At 49.5% G+C, this 13246-nt stretch overlaps 1 protein-coding gene across 1 annotated transcript in view; it reads right to left on the bottom strand.

Moving 5' to 3' along the window:
• Window positions 1-689, bottom strand: part of LOC121835331 (transcription elongation factor SPT5-like) — a 33620-nt gene extending 32931 nt beyond the window's left edge. The window contains 1 exon segment of the mRNA XM_042289422.1: window positions 604-689. The gene's annotated coding sequence lies outside the window, so the exon portion shown is untranslated.
• Window positions 690-13246: the final 12557 nt, after the last annotated feature.

Genomic DNA, 13246 nt, shown 5'->3' with positions numbered 1-13246 from the left:
AGACATTTCGTCCCATGCATTGCTGTCTTTGTTTCAGAACATTAAAATGTTCTTCATGTTGAGTCTAAAAGTTAGTAATTCGTTAGAGTATGCTCCTCTATATAAATGTGACGTTAAAAAAACCGAAAGTCTTGTCAGGTACTACTTTAAAGAAGGTATCGTGCCACAGTAGTATCTGTGAATCAGCTAGCTTTTTGCCATATTATCTGCTACGTGTAGCTACTCCCTTTCACTCAACATGTACACGAATTTTCTCCCGAAAACATCCGGAGCAGCTCAAGGGGCTTTAGAAACACGAAGAGCAGTAACGAACGAACGTTTTGGGCGCCATTCGAGAACGTCGACAGTACTTGACGTCGTAGCGATAGTGTAGTTCTTTTAGATTAGACCCACAATTGTAAGGGACGCCTTCTCGGTGAGATCGAGCTTATTATAGCTGATCGGTTCTGATGTTTAAAACGTAGAAACGAGTTAACTGTCTTATTGAGATAGGAGCCAAGTGCATGGTTCTAAGACATCAAGAGACACGTTGACCTGAATTTCGTGTTCCGTGATAATATTTGGGTTAGTTGTTTGAGGGGGCTCTGTAAAAAATATAAATACCTTCCAAGCCACGAAGAAATTTCACAGAAATCGAACGTAAATCCTTCACCGATAAATCAATCCGGCAGGGCACGCACAGTGTTGCTTGCAAGCAGCATTGAATATGCCCTAAGCCGCCAGCTTTGGTCAAATACAAAATAACTGACCAACATAGAACCATAATTTTCATCATTATTTGTAGCAGTTAATCTTTCAAATATAATTATTAACCGCGTCTTTCATTTAGATTCCTTAATTTTTTACATGATGACACCATAGCAGTTTTATAAATGGAAATATGGCCGCGAATAAATTCTTTCAATTAGGTGGTGGCTCGCGCAACCTAGGCAGCGTTTTTAGCAACTTGTGGCTATAAATGGATGGATTAATGTTAATGGCTATACTGTTTGTAACTGACGGTAGCTTGCGCCACCTAGCCTAAGTCTAAAAAGAGAAACATGATTTCTCTCTCACTCCTGGCAAGTTTTCCCCCCCTAACTATCACCGAATTAGAGCACAGCTCTAGAGCAGGAGGGGGGAAGGGTACACGGTTCTACCTGGCGGAAAACTCGGTTTGAGGATTCTGAGAATGAAACAGTGCGCGCATTCCGAAGAAGGATAGGTTGTTGAACGAGTTTGCGAGCAAAAGGTAAGTCGCAATAGACACACAAGGGGCATTGGAAGCCCAATATAGGTCTTGGTCACTCAGTAAAGCTGACCAAACGATGGTCAATTTAATTCAAGCGTCATTCAATTTAATTCAAGCGCCATTCAATTTGACCCTACCGCTACCCAATTTAATTCCAAAGTCGGTTAATTTAATCCACAATATATACATGCACGTTTTTGTCTTCAGTAGCCTTGTTTCACTTACACTTTTGATAAGTGTAGCACAGTACCACTTATCCATGGCTTTCGTTTTTGTTTTTTTCATTTTTTTTTTTTTTCTTTTTGAAGTTTAGTTGAGTCAAGATTAGGAATGCACTTTTCTGTAAGCCGGATTATGGACACCTATCTCTTCAGCGACATATTCAAATGAAAGGAAGGTATTACAAAGCTCCGAGCTGATACCCTCATAATTTCCTCTTTTGTACAAAAATATTCTTCGATTTCTACTGAACTTTGTGATTGCTCTTTTTTAAACCAAACGTCGCGATTACAGCATCACGATCGCATATATTGGGTATGACATCGATACGTTTAGCGATGTCAGGATGCTCGCACAGAAACACGTTAAGGATGTTCGCACATGAAGGCACCCTAGTTCGATCCACGCGGACATGTTGGGTGAACCCCAAAGTGTCAACCATGGACTTCATATTTATATTCATTCAGTCGAGTGATTGTTCTAGAGGCAAAACCTTCCTCACTCCATGTTATGTCTGGCAGATTAGAATCACGAAGAAAAGCTCACCGGAGAAAAGCTCACCGGAGAAAAGCTCACCGCAAAACCGGCAGATGCGGAGAAAAGCTCACCGGCCATTGAGCGTATGCGGAGAAAAGCTCACCAATTTTTTTTCTTCTTTTTATATGTAGGCTGTTGGATATGCGTAATATATATCATTTTATTATCATTAAAATTCGTCAACTTTGTAAAAAAAGAAAATGTACGTTTTGTATTTTTTTTTAAGCTTATTTGGTATACCGTTCCCAAATTAATAATTACGGGCGAGTGTTTTCTGTGGCTTACTCTGTAGGCAACGAAAGCCCAACTCAACACTTTATGAACTTGAAGAACAGGAAAAAGTTCGAAAACTGAATAATGTCTGCCTAAAACCTAAAAATCAAAACTGTAAATGCCGAAAATCCGAAAGTGCATGCGCAACAACGCGGTGCCTGAAATTCTCTTTGAAGCATTTGTTAACCTTTGAGAACAGGATGAAACCAACCGGATATCGAAGCGCATTTTTTTTTTTTTTTTTTTTTTTTTTTTTTTTTCACGGAGAAGCACGTTTTTAGCCGTTCGTGCTGGTGTTTCCACACGTTGCCTTTGTGTGATAGTACCCTTCCACGGCGAGTCACCCATGACCTTCAGAGCTGCACACTACTCGTGACCTATATAGGAACTAGTCTTCTGTAAGGTAATGAATCGGGCGACTTGGTAAACCCTATACATGATGAAAACCGCTCAAACGACGACGACGGAGTGAAGACAACAAACACGAAAGGACGAAGCTGTTGTCGCAAGCAAAGTTTTGTTAGTGAAATTAACAGAAGAAAAACAGCGAAGCCGACACTGATTACATCAACAAACACCTACTTATCTATTAGGCACTACGCAGGATTTGGACTGAAACCGTTCACACACCGCTATTCATACTAGCTTGCAAAGAACAAACCTCTTTATTGATAGAACTACTGACAGCACACTGCCAGTTGTCAATAAATTAGTAAATATGCCCAATGAACTTCAAGAATATTACAAAAAAGTGAATATATTTTTAATGAAGCGACAAGTACAAATTATGTTAAATTGCAACGTTTGACGCTGAATCCGCTAAGTTAAAAATATCGGTTAGCGTTTCTCCGCATCCGCTCAAAAGGCCGGTGAGCTTTTCTCCGCATCCGCCGTTTTTGCGGTGAGCTTTTCTCCGGTGAGCTTTTCTCCGCCGCACGGCAGATTAATATCACCGCCGAGCACCACAAACTCATTGGAAATACTAGAAATTAGATCGTTGAGAATGTTTATACTAGAAGAATAAGAATTTGGCCGTCTATATAGAATACCCCTAGATAAAAATTTGTGTTATCGGGCAGACTTACCCTTCACCACAACGACTCGACAGAATTTCCAAGCGATACCAAGTTGATGACTTTGCAAATGTGTCCCAACAAGTAAAAAGGACTTCAACCGTATGACGACCTGTCCTTTCTGTAGACGTTAAAGCATTTAGGAAACACCTCATGATCTAAAACAGAGTCATCAAGCCATTGATTCGGTCCCGAGAATAATATCGACTTGAACAGATCTAATCAAACCGTACAACTCTTTTAGAGGACAATAGGTTGTTGCACATGACGTCAATCCGCAATTTTGTTGTTAGTTTCTTTTTTCAAACAAATTTACTACATTGAAGGATTACATCGTAACCGGTTGAGATGATGTCAGCGGTGCTCTACGCATTTGAGGAGGCATGTAAATCCTTGGAATGCTCGAGTTTGGCACACGTCAGACAGCTCACAACAACAGAATGGTGGACGAGATTACGTCAGTGAAAACACTCTATACTGCCGCGCGCGCAGCTGGACAAGTAGGCAGCACGCGCGTGGCCTAACGGTTATCGCGCCTGCCTCCCACGCAGAAGGCCAGGGTTCGATTCCTGGCGCGACTACACATTTTTGTTGACAGTGTAATTTGATGTTCTAGTGAATTCGAGAACCGTCTTGCTGATTCGAGGTTAGAATGTTCTACACACCGAACCTTCTACGCCGAACGATCCAGACACCCACGAGGGTACATAAGGGATTCCGCCAGGCGAGCGAATTCAGTTTCGCCCCAGCGTTCGACTGCATGTGCTGCTCCGCCGACTTCGACGCCCGCGACGCTCTGTTATTATCGTTGTACCCCTTTTATTTTTTTGGCACAAGTTCGCCACATTAAACGTTTATTTCTTCCTGTTTATTTCCTATTTTTTTGGTCACCACCCGTGACATTTTGGTGGAGGTGCTGGGTAGCGCATGCCCGTGCAGCGTTCCCCTCCCAGGGCCCGCAGTGCAAGCCCCATTCCGAGCCCGGTAAGAAGACCACCCGACGCGGAACCTGAAACTCGGACCAGTCGCCGCACCCAAGGTCTACACCCGGAATACGGACTTCTGCCACCCAGGACCAAGCAGCCAACGAAGCCGACGATGGACGGCCAGCAGTCACAGACCCCGGGGCTCCTGCCTTCATCTACCTACCAGTCGCACCCCGGACTCCGACGCCATTCCACGGGGACGCCCACGAAGACGTCGAGGACTGGCTTCAACAATACGAGCGGGTGGCCCAGCACAACCGATGGACGGAGGACCAGCGCCTGCCGATGGAACGGCCAGGCACTGGTTCGAGAATCGGGAGACATCATTGATCTCGTGGACCGCCTGCAAGAATGAGTTGAGGCGAACTTTCACTAACCGGTATCGACGGGAGGGGGCCGAGGACCTTCTTCGAATGAGAACCCAGGGCGCAAACGAGACCATCACCAGTTTCGTCGAGGATGTTCTGCGCCTGGTCACTCGCGCTGACCCTGAAGCCACCGACGAAAAGAAGTTGCGGATCCTGATGCGAGGCGTACGAGATGACATCTTCGGAGGCCTCGTCCGCAACCCGCCGACCACCGTCGAGACGTTTGTAACAGAGGCGACCAACATTGAACGGGCCCTGCAAGCACGAGCCGCTCACTTTCATCGAGCCCCTGCCGTCGCTGCACCCACGCCGTCAAGCTGCGCCCTCAGCCCCAATATTCCAGGGATCCGAGAAATAGTCCGGGACATCGTCCGTGAAGAACTGAAGAAGCTGATACCTGCCACCGAACGTCCAGCTTCACTCTCGATCGCCGAAATTGTTCGAGAAGAGGTCCAGCAAGCGCTCCAGCCAGACGTTCTCGCCGACGCCGCACCGGAACCACCAGCTGTGACCTATGCTGCCGTTGTTCGTCGTCCGCAGCCTCCTATTGCTCGGCAGTACCCATCTGCACCCCAACGAGAAGTCTCTTCGCCGCAGTACGCGCCGCGCCAAGAGCAGCGTGGACTTCGAAAGACCGACGTGTGGCGCACGGATGACGGACGCCCGGTGTGCTTCCACTGCGGGGAGGCTGACCACGTTTACCGGAGGTGCCCCTACCGCCAGCTCGGCCTGCGAGGATTCGCTCCAAACGACCGTCGACCTCGTTTTGGAGAACGACCAAGGGACATCGAGGAATACCTCCGTCGCCCTCCGTCACCAGCGCCCACCGCACCACGAGGTTCCCGTTCTCCATCCCCCCGACGTTCCGTGTCGCCTTTCCGTCGGTCGCGCCGTGACAGCCTGTCCCCCCTCTCTCGTCGGGAAAACTAAGTGCGGCAACGCCTGGAGGTGCCGTTGCCGAAGACGACCCGAGTAAAGAGCCTCCAAGAACGCCGGAGCGCTCCCACTCTCCCGACGCCGCGCATCGCTACGACGCCCCTGCAACGGTGTCCAACAACCTAAACGTCGTCATCGACGGCCACGGCGCATCGGCACTCGTGGACACCGGAGCAGACTACTCAGTCTTGAGTGGGAGGCTCTCCCGCCGCCTTCGAAAAGTTATGACGCCGTGGGAAGGACCCCAAATACGAACCGCCGGAGGACATCTCATCACACCAGTCGGGAGATGCACTGCTCGTGTCGAGATCCACGGTGAAACGTGCCCTGTCAAGTTCGTCGTTCTGCAAGACTGTTCGAGGGACGTTATCCTCGGAATGGACTTCCTCGGCGAGTATGGCGCCGTCATCGACCTCGGAACAAACCGGCTGACGCTACGAAAACCTGCTCCACCAGCGGAGGAACCCCAAGCGACGTCACCCACGGTCCGAGTCCTCGCAAACCACGTAAACCTACCACCGCGGTCGAGTGTTTTCGTACTTGTCGGGATCGATGAAGCTTCCTGTGGCGAAGTTCTTCTCGAGGGAAGCCTCCAATTGCTCCTGGGAAGAGGCATAGGCGTCGCAAGGGGAGTAGCTGAACTTCAGGATGGGCGGACTGTGGCCCTCGTGACGAACTTCCGAAACGAAATGCAACACCTCACGAAAGGTGCAGCCGTGGGCCACGTCGAGAAACTCCGAAACCCCGCCAAAATCACCGCGATTACTGACGAATCCTCGCCGCCCCAGCAAGACCGTACGTCGCCAGCGCAGCTCGACATTGACCCTAAGCTTCCGGACCCTAAACGGCGTCAGCTGGTTAACCTCCTCGCCGAATACCGCGACTGCTTTGCGACGTCGTCGAAGGTGCGCCAGACCGCGGTTGCCAAGCACCGCATCGTTACCGAGGACGACGCGCGCCCTGTGCATCGATCGCCGTACAGAGTCTCCGCTAAGGAAAGGGAGGTGATCCATCAGCAAGTTCAAGAGATGCTGAATGACGACATAATCCATGCCTTCAAGCAGTCCATGGGCCTCTCCAGTCGTGCTGGTTAAGAAGAAGGACGGAATACCGGCAGCTCAACACGGTTACGAAGAAAGACGTCTACCCACTCCCCCGCATCGACGACACTCGATACTTTTCATCGATGGACCTGAAGAGCGGCTACTGGCAAATCGAGGTCGACGAACGGGACCGAGAGAAGACAGCCTTCGTCACGCCGGATGGACTGTACGAGTTCAAGGTGATGCCCTTCGGACTATGCACGGCGCCAGCAACTTTCCAGCGTGTCATGGACACCGTACTGGCAGGGCTGAAGTGGCAGAGTTGTCTCGTCTACCTTGACGACGTCGTAGTATTTTCAGCTGACTTCGACGAGCACTTGAGACGACTCCGAGCTGTTCTTCAAGCCATTCAGACCGCCGGACTCACACTCAAGCCGTCAAAGTGCCGGTTCGCCTATGACGAACTGAAGTTCCTTGGCCACGTGGTTAGTAACGAAGGCGTCCGCCCAGACCCCGAGAAGACTCGCGCCGTCGCGGCATTTCCATGCAGCGCCGACAGATAAGGCCGTGCGAAGATTCCTTGGACTTTGTGCCTATTATCGACGCTTCGTTTGGGATTTCGCAAAGATTTCCGCACCACTTACGATTCTCACGAAGGACGCCGAGAAGTTCGAATGGGCCGAGGAGCAACAGCAGGCATTCGACGAACTGAAACAACGACTCCAGACTCCTCCTGTGCTTGGACATTTCGACCAGGATGCGGAAACAGAAATTCACACGGACGCAAGTAACGCGGGACTGGGCGCAGTACTAGTCCAAGTCCAAGAAGGCATCGAGCGAGTCATCGCCTACGCAAGTCGGACATTGTCCAAGGCGGAGAAAAATTACTCCACAACTGAGAAAGAATGCCTTGCGGTCGTCTGGGCAATAACGAAGTTTCGTCCGTACGTGTACGGGAGCCCGTTCCGTGTAGTCACGGACCACCACTCGCTCTGCTGGCTTGCGAAGCTGAAGGACCCGTCAGGACGCCTCGCTCGATGGAGTCTTCGACTACAAGAGTTCAACATGACAGTGGTCTATAAGTCAGGCCGCAAGCACAGCGACGCCGACTGCCTGTCCAGAGCCCCCGTCGAAACCCCTTCCGGCTGCAGCGACGACGTTTCCTAGGAGCAGTGAACACCGACCATATGGCACGACGTTAGCGGGACGATCCTGAGCTGCGCGCATTAATCGAGCACCTGGAAGGGGGCAGGAGTACCGTGCCACGTGTCTTCTCACGAGTACTGCCGACCTTCGCCATCCGGCAAGGTGTACTCTACAAAGAGAACTTCGGCAACAACAACACACCGTGGTTGCTGGTAATCCTGAGTGACCTTCGAGAGGAGATCCTCCAAGCCTGCCACGACGACCCGACATCCGGACACCTTGGTTACAGCCGGACACTGGCCCGTATTCGTGAAAAGTATTACTGGCCGAAGCTCCCCAAGACCGTCCACCTATACACACGATCATGCCACGAGTGCCAGCGACGCAAGAAACCGCCGACGAGGCCGGCCGGACTTCTGCAGCCCATTTCTCCTCCAACTACACCCTTCCAGCAGATCGGAATGGATCTACTTGGTCCTTTTCCGCCTTCGACGTCGGGGAACCGCTGGATCATCGTCGCCACAGATTATCTCACGCGGTACGCCGAAACGAAAGCTCTTCCTTCAGGGACTGCTGTGGAAGTCGCCAAGCTTTTTCATCGAGTCCATCGTCCTCCGGCACGGCGCTCCCGAAGTTCTGATTACAGATCGCGGATCTTCGTTCATGGCCCAGCTGACGCAAGAGATCCTTCGTCTCAGTGGCACCGGCCATCGTCGAACCACTGCATACCACCCGCAGACCAACGGGCTGACCGAGCGACTCAACAAGACAATCGCCGATATGATCTCTATGTACGTCGACGTAGAGCACAAGACGTGGGACGAGGTGTTGCCCTACGTCACGTTCGCCTACAATACGGCGGTTCAGGAGACCACTGGATTCACCCCTTTCCAGCTGGTACATGGTCGGAAGGTAACGACCATGCTGGACGCAATGCTGCCCCATGAGCCATCTGACAATGAGAGCGACGACGCCCAGGCGGTTGCTCAACCAGCTCAACGCGCCGAAGAAGTCCGCCAGCTCGCCCGACTCATGATTCAAGACCAGCAACGCGTCGACGCGGGCCGCTACAACCTTCGTCGCAGGGATAGGGGTGTGCGAATACTCGAATATACGAATTCGAATCGAATGGAAAGTTCCCGAATAATTCGATTCGCGAATCGAATTCCTAGTATTCGGTTACTCGAATGTTCGATATATTCGGCCAAAGACGCGCGGTGGGCGCGGAGCAAACAAAAAAGCCGTTTTTTCTCCCGATGTAAGCGCCGTGATGTTAGACAGACCATGCGAGAAACACCTCTTGGTCCTACCATTCCAGAAAAATCTAACGCACAGGTTAGAAAACAGAAAAGTAACGAACGCCACTAACTTTATAGCACGAAGATTTACTCACGATCATGACACAATCTACCCTTGAATCACAACTGAAACATCCCGCTTGCGCCGCTTCCAGAGAGGAATTGTTGGGAAGCCGGAATTCCGCGCCAAGCCTAATTCTTTTCACGAGTAAAACTCCTCGTTTCAAATTGAAGCGCCGATGTAAAACACACTTGCCGCACTTGCAGAAATCGGCTACTGCACCACTGCACGATCACAGAAAGAAAACCAACGTTACCACGCCGGCGAAACCAACCGAGTTATCGTCGTCGTTCTTTTGGAACCGCAAATTCTGATTCGGATTCCGAATCAGAACGACAACTCGGTTGGTTTCGCCGACGTGGTAACGTTGGTTTTTTTGTGTGATCGTGAAGCGGTGCAGTAGCCGATTTCTGCGAGCGCGGCAAGTGTGTCAAGTGTGTTTTACATCGGCTTTACTCGTGAAAAGAATTAGGCTTGGCGCGAAAGAAACGGAACGGAAAAATAGTGTGCCTAGATTTGAGAGGGTTTCCAACAGCTCGATAGCCGCGTTTGAATTACGAACTGCGAGAAGGTGCCGAAAAGACGAAAGCGTCGGTCGGGTTCGGGCAGGCAGGGCAGGCGTCGTCGCTCTTCTGCTTGTTCGTCTTCTTTCCACGCGACAACACAACACATGCGCATTCACGATCAATCTGCGATGGAGCCGTCTCTGTGGTTTCAGTTTCGGTTGCTCCCTCTTTTAAATCAAGGCTCTCTAAAACAGGATAGATAAACGGAAAAATGGAAGCGTAGCGGCAGTTGGACGGTGACTTGCGCCACCTAACCACGTTTTTTTTCTTACTTTAGATTACATTGTTTAAGCCAGTTTACCTCGTTGCTGTTTACTCAGATTTAACACCTGTCTATTTATTTATGTGAAATCAAATCCCAAGTGCCATTTTTTTCCTTAAAATGAAGACCAACTCTCGCAAAATACCCCTTTTCTGAGATATACAAATATTAAAAAAAAAAAAAAAGTTGCGGTGTTAGGTTGTGTTTTTAAAGGGAAAAAAAGGCACGCGTGGCTGTAACTTTTTTTTTTTTTTGGTGACGTTTAGGGTAGATAGATTATGTTTGCACCATAAAATTGGATCTTTAGTGCCCAACGTTCAACAGCAACTGCTTTTTTTTTTTTTTTCCACCGGAACTTTTTTACATTTTGGCTTTTGTTTTGTACAAGATGTATATCCTGCACCAGGCGCATACTCTGCACATATAATAATCGCATTCGCACTATGAAAAATTCCTACGAATAAAATCACTATTCGATATTCGATTCGATATTCGGTTTTTTTTTCTTGATTCGATTCGGTATTCGATTCGAAAGCTACTATTCGGTATTCGCACACCCCTACGCAGGGACGTTCACTTCCAGCCCGGAGACAGGGTGTGGGTGTGGACGCCCATCCGTCGCCGCGGCCTCAGTGAGAAACTACTGAAACGGTACTTTGGACCATACAAGGTACTTCGTCGCCTCGGCGAGCTGAACTACGAGGTGATGCCCGACGGAACAAGAACATCATCACGCCGCCCACCACGACCTGAAGTCGTCCACGTCGTGCGCCTGAAGCCGTACTACGCTCGATAGGACTGTGGATCTTATGTGTTTCAAGTGACTCTTTAGTTTGCCGTTCTTTTTATGTGCTTTGTTTTGTTTTGGGTTGCATCGGGACGATGCACTTTTTAAAGGGGGGAGTAATGCCGCGCGCGCAGCTGGACAAGTAGGCAGGATGCGCGTGGCCTAACGGTTATCGCGCTTGCCTCCCACGCAGAAGGCCAGGGTTCGATTCCTGGCGCGATTACACATTTTTGTTGACAGTGTAATTTGATGTTCTAGTGAATTCGAGAACCGTCTTGCTGATTCGAGGTTAGAATGTTCTACACACCGAACCTTCTACGCCGAACGATCCAGAAACCCACGAGGGGTACATAAGGGATTCCGCCAGGCGAGCGAATTCAGTTTCGCCCCAGCGTTCGACTGTGCTGCTCCGCCGACTTCGACGCCCGCGACGCTCTGTTATTATCGTTGTACCCCTTTTATTTTTTTGGCACAAGTTCGCCACATTTATTTCCTATTTTTTTGGTCACCACCCGTGACAATACTGCAAACAACCACTTTTATGAACACTGGTCATATTCTATTGCGAGCAAGCATGACATTAAAACCGCACTGTACGCATTTTCTCTAAGAGGGCCAAGACTATACGCACAAGTAGTGAATTTATTTGTTATTATTATTATTATGATTATAAAAGTAAAATGTTTTACTTTCCGTAGAATAGTGATTTTGTTTTTAATACATTATATTCCGCGTACTTGCACCGCGGCGACACGCCGGTCAATTCCTTTGCGCTTGTGTGCCTCGCATACGTTTGTGTGAGTATGCTAGTGTAGATCTTCGGCGTGTTTTTTTAATTTTTTACTTGCAATTATAATTTTAAAAGAAAGCTGTTGAAAATTCGTGCTGCATCACACGCACTCCTTATAATGTTATTTTGAGCAACCATTTGGTGATCTCCCCAAGAAACAGAAAAAAATATTTAATAAATTCAATTTCATGTTTTGTGCACGTGTGGGCGTGTGGAATCATATCTACAATATACCTAAGGTTCATACAACGGGGAACCAAGATTAAACGTTCAACGCACCCATCATACAACTCTGCGGTTCGGGTCTGCACACTCCGGGTCGAGGCGCACTGGGTGAAGAACAGTTCGCATTCTTTAGACCCGCGGCCACGAATGCCAAATAAGAACAAACTCTCACACGGGGGCTTACGACCCTGCTAAATATATCGTACAAATCTTCCTTGTGTGAAGAGGCATAATCAGCTGGTCAGACAAGTTAACGCACGAAACAAGTGCGTGAGTCGGCCTGCTCTGGTGCTGGAATGAAGCTCATTTTTATAAAAAAAAAATAGATTTTTAGTGAAACCACTCAAAATAAACTTGCGCTTAATATTCGTAACTTATTCTTGAGCGGCTTACAAAATCGATGTACTAATAAAAAAAAATAATAAAAAAGTGAAAGCCGTTTACAACTCCCTGTAACGCCGAATTGGAGCGCGGCTCTTGAGGAGGAGGAGGGAAGGGTACTGAGGGGAGGGTAGACCCCTCCTCCTCCTTCTCCTCCCCTCATTCTTGAATATGCTCCGGGGGGTCACCTGACCTCGGGGGAAGGGGGTCACGTGACCTCGGCGGTGTCACGTGACTTTGGGGGGAGGGTGGTCACGTGACCTTGGGGGGGGGGGGGTCACGTGACCTGGATGGTCAAGTGGGGGTCACCTTGGGGGAGTCAGTGACCTTGAGGTGATCTAGGGAGGGTTCACTTGACCTCGGGCGGGTCACGTGACCTTGGGGTGACCTTTGGGGGCCACCTTGGGGGGTCACGTGACCTTGGTTACGCCGACGCCGCTCAAGCCGGAAACGGGCGCGTAAGAACTGCGCTCTAAAAGCAACGCTACGCGGGGAGAGGGCTTCGCACCGCTGCGGGCGGCGGGCGACGGGGCGGTGGAGAAGCCTCAAAGATGGCGCCGAGCGTCTGATAGTACCCGTGGCCGCCGAGAAATGTCGCTAACAATGAATAAGGTCCATCGCAGTGCGAGGAGACGCTGGGACTTCGGCCTTGAGCGAGCAGACTCCCTTGCTCGGGAATTGCTCCAGTGACAGCGACGTCACTGAGGATGTCTCGGGCTGCCACCTGGATAGTGCTTCCATGAAATAAGGCACAGAGTGTTCCGGATAAGTTTGGCGAAGACTGTACAGCGAATACGTTTTAGTCAACGGTAACATTCAACGACCAGTAAAAAAAAAGTAAAAAAGTTGTTTTTTAGTATGATTGTTGGTTGAAACGTTTCCCTGGCGGAACGTTTACTGCCTGGCTTCGGTAAGGCTGCAACAGAAGCAGCATTGCGGGAACGCTGTACTAAAATGCTCTCTTAATACTAAAGGCGCGAAGTGCACGTTTTGAATCAAATCGCGCCGCGTCCTTTGTGGCCTTTACACTGAAAGAAGGGGGAAAATGAACTACTCACCTTTGA

The sequence above is a fragment of the Ixodes scapularis genome, unplaced genomic scaffold (genome assembly GCF_016920785.2).
Source record: "Ixodes scapularis isolate PalLabHiFi unplaced genomic scaffold, ASM1692078v2 PGA_scaffold12__126_contigs__length_90152505, whole genome shotgun sequence".
NCBI lineage: Eukaryota > Metazoa > Arthropoda > Arachnida > Ixodida > Ixodidae > Ixodes > Ixodes scapularis.
Note: the sequence above shows the minus strand (reverse complement) of the source record. Positions and strands in the feature narration are given on the sequence as shown.